The sequence below is a fragment of the Sinocyclocheilus anshuiensis genome, unplaced genomic scaffold (assembly GCF_001515605.1).
Source record: "Sinocyclocheilus anshuiensis isolate Anshui unplaced genomic scaffold, SAMN03320099.WGS_v1.1 scaffold453, whole genome shotgun sequence".
NCBI lineage: Eukaryota > Metazoa > Chordata > Actinopteri > Cypriniformes > Cyprinidae > Sinocyclocheilus > Sinocyclocheilus anshuiensis.
In genome coordinates this window covers 1,152,054-1,155,664 of record NW_015537979.1, presented here as the reverse complement: position 1 = coordinate 1,155,664, position 3,611 = coordinate 1,152,054, and the positions used below count along the sequence as shown (strand labels likewise).

Below are 3,611 nucleotides of genomic sequence, written 5' to 3'. Positions count from 1 at the left end.
GTTAAAGATTGCACGCAAATCTATTCAGAACCATTGTATGGGCTGATAAGACCACATACTATATATTTAAACTTGTCCATACCACTGTTTCGTCTATTCATTTGACCATCCTGCTGGTTTATCAGAAACAGACTAATGACAACAGCATACGGTGCAAACCTCAGTCCTGTTTAAAACACCTCTAAGTAAAATTTGACATAGAATAAGATATTTGTTAACTGCAGCATTATATCCAATGAGAAAATCAAAAACGGCACAATATCCTTTAGCATTTACACTATATCATTGCAAAAAGATAGTGGGTTCATTCTTTTATTGGAAACACTCAATTACAAAGAGGGATTTCATCAGGAATGAACTACAGTGACACTTTAAAATACATGCAACAATATAAAACTATTTTGTTTCGCTCTCACTAATGTGTAGTTGCTTTGAATCAAAACGGGAAACTATCCAATGTTTCTTATATTTTGTTGAAAGAATTAATCACAGAAGCAAGTCAGAGCCTTCATTACTGTGCACACATCAGCTCATCCTCCTGCACCACTGAAAACATCTACAACAGAAGGAGAGAAGAAAGTGTGTAAGATACCAGGAAACTCCATTACCCAGAATGCATCTGTTAAACTACACCACATGCACTGAATAGGTGTGACACTGAAACAGTACAGGCGGTCAAAGAGACACACTGATCAAATATTGATATTAATAATAGATAAGACATGCTTAGTATTCAGCATCAGAACGAACACAAGCACTACAGTATTTAGATGATCCAAAATGAAGATGCTTTGTGGGATAAACAGGTCAATTGTAGCTTTTCTCACCGCTGTCATTCTACAGCATTGTGTCCTGCTGCTCCTCAACAGATGAACTGCAAAGGACAAAGACTGATTTGAGATCATTACATCAATCTTTACAATTATTTCTCCCATTTTCAAGATTACAGCAGTAATCAAATTATTAGCCACAATAACTATTGATCATGGGACATGAATGATACCTGCAATCGTGTGACTTCTAGAGGGAAGGTGTGCTGGTACTTGATGTAATGATTTTCCTATAGCCAACTTAAACTGACTCTTTTGACTTGAGTAAACAATGGTCCAGTAAAGCCCAAAGTATTCTTCAGTTTTGATGCAAATGTTTAGCGTATACATACAGCTGAATGTTTTTCAATATTCCATCCACTTGTTAAGTATGACGTCAAGCAACCATTTCAAGTCCAATCCCTCTATCAGAGGCCAAAAGCAAACAACAGATGATGCTAATATACGCTCATGGTGTTATGTAGTACTACCAAAAATCATGATCCTAACCTATATCTCCATACCGAAATCTCAGATGGCCAGACAATGTATCATTGCTCCACACACCAGACAATGATTCATCCCCCCAATACTTTGCCGATTTTAACCAAGGGGGAACATTGATAAAAATGAATTTTTATGTTGTCTTTGATGCTTTTTTTCCCATCTCGTCAGTTTCCTTGTGGACAAACTAATTATGCTCAAAGTATACTTCATTTTTATGTGTACACTAGGTTATTTATACAGTGCATGTGACTGGAGACATTCTGTGACTGAATTTTTGTCATATGAGTCCTCTATCCGAATTGATTGATTGATTGATTGATTGATTGACTGTATGTGAAAATCTGTATGTGTGTAGCCCAATTTTTCTAACCATTTATAGTTTGTTCACAAGGTGGCAAAACTGACTGTTGTTTCAAAGTTGAAAAAGTGATGAAACAACAACAAAGACAACAAATAAAGACATTTTCATTGCTCATAATTTCTGGAGAGAAATAGCGCAGACACTGGATAAAGATAAATCTTCCTAGTGCGCATGTGTCGAGCGTTAGGGCTCAAAATACACAGTACATGAGGATTTTAAAATCTGGCTGCAGATGTACAGTACGCGCATAAGATTTATGCAAAGATGAGTTTGTTTCTTCATCAGAACAGATTTGGAAATGTAGCATCACATCACTTGCTCATCAATGGGTCTTTTGCAGTGAATGGGTGCCGTCAGAGTGAGAGTCCAAACAGCTGATAAAAACAAATCCAAACAAATTAACCATTAAGACATATTTAAACTCCAGCTAAAATACGAGTCCTCTATCCATAATATTGCTTTCTGCAAGTAAAATCTGTCTCATCTGAATTAAGAGAGAAATATGCTAAGATCAAGCACCATTTACAAGCGAAAACAGTCCAAAACAGTTCTAAACAAATTTGAGGGTGGATTTTGATTTGAGTGGACAACAGGGGATGGCCTTTTTCACTGGAGGAAGCATTATTATGGATTATGGACTTGTAATTTAGCCAGAACCAGTTTGAAGTATAAAATGTCTTAATAATGTTTATTGTTTTTTTTGTTTTTTTTTTACAAATATGCAGATTTTCACTTCAGAAGACATTAACTGATGGACTGGAGTGGTGTGGATTACTTGTGGATTATTGTAATGTTTTTATCAGCTGTTTGGACTCTCATTCTGATGGCACCCATTCACTGCAGAGCATCCATTGGTGAACAAGTGATGTAATGCTACATTTCTCCAAATCTGTTCTGATGAAGAAACAAACTCATATAAATCTTGGATGGCCCGAGGGTGAATAAATATTCAGCAAATGTTCATTTTTGGGTGAACTATTCCTTTAAGCATAACTACCACAAGGATGTGGGTTTGACATGTTTGACTTCGCCACTGTCTTCCTCATTTAACAACTTCAGAATTCATGTTTGAGGTCTGACTGCATGTAAGTTATTTACACATTAAATTAATAATTAAAAACCTGATACTTTGTAGTTTTTGGATATTTTGTGAAATGTTTATAGCGAAAAATAAGATTGTCAAGTAAAAAATATTGAATTAACCTGTATTTTCTTATAGCTCCAAGGTTTTAGGTGTTGCATGTTTGTTAAACAAACACAAGTCTTTCAGTGCTGGGAAACCAAACAAGTGTTAACTTAAGGTGTTGTCCTGCAGTGTGAGTCTGTCGGAAGTCATGGTATTGTGCTGTTTTCTGTTCTCTGCTCTCTGCAATGCCACAGTTTAATTTTTAGCCCACACAGCCACTAACAGACACTCTGGCCTCTTTGAGTGGGAGCGGCTACATTCTCACAGTGTGCAGGCTCCTCCATGTAAGGGAGTCTCACATTTAAAACTATTACTGTCATTTAAACCTGATTCTGCTCATGCCTTTCTTAGATACGAGTTCCTGGAAGCTTAGTGTGCATTCAACAGGATTTACAGACCTTTTAAAAACTGAGTTACTACATAACAGACATGCTTTTGATGCACATCTAGAATTGTGTGATCAGTCGTTCAGAGATATTTGAATTTGCAACTGAGTGTCACTGCAGTTGAGGGCAGGTAAATTTACTATTGCATTTTTGGAACATTAAGGGATTGATTGATTGATTGATTGATTGATTGATTGATTGATTGATTGATTGATTGATTGCAGCTGCAGTGTGACCATAATTATTGCAATGCAATAACATTGCGTTATTTAAAAAAATATTAAATAATAATGATATATTATTGAATTATATATTGTAGTATAGTAATAAGATTCTGATTAAAATGGTAGTATATTTATATA

At 35.6% G+C, this 3,611-nt stretch overlaps 1 pseudogene; it reads right to left on the bottom strand.

The window, feature by feature from the left end:
* Window positions 1–304: 304 nt before the first annotated feature.
* The window catches only part of LOC107673414 (myosin-binding protein H-like), a 23,176-nt pseudogene continuing 19,869 nt past the window's right edge, over window positions 305–3,611 (bottom strand).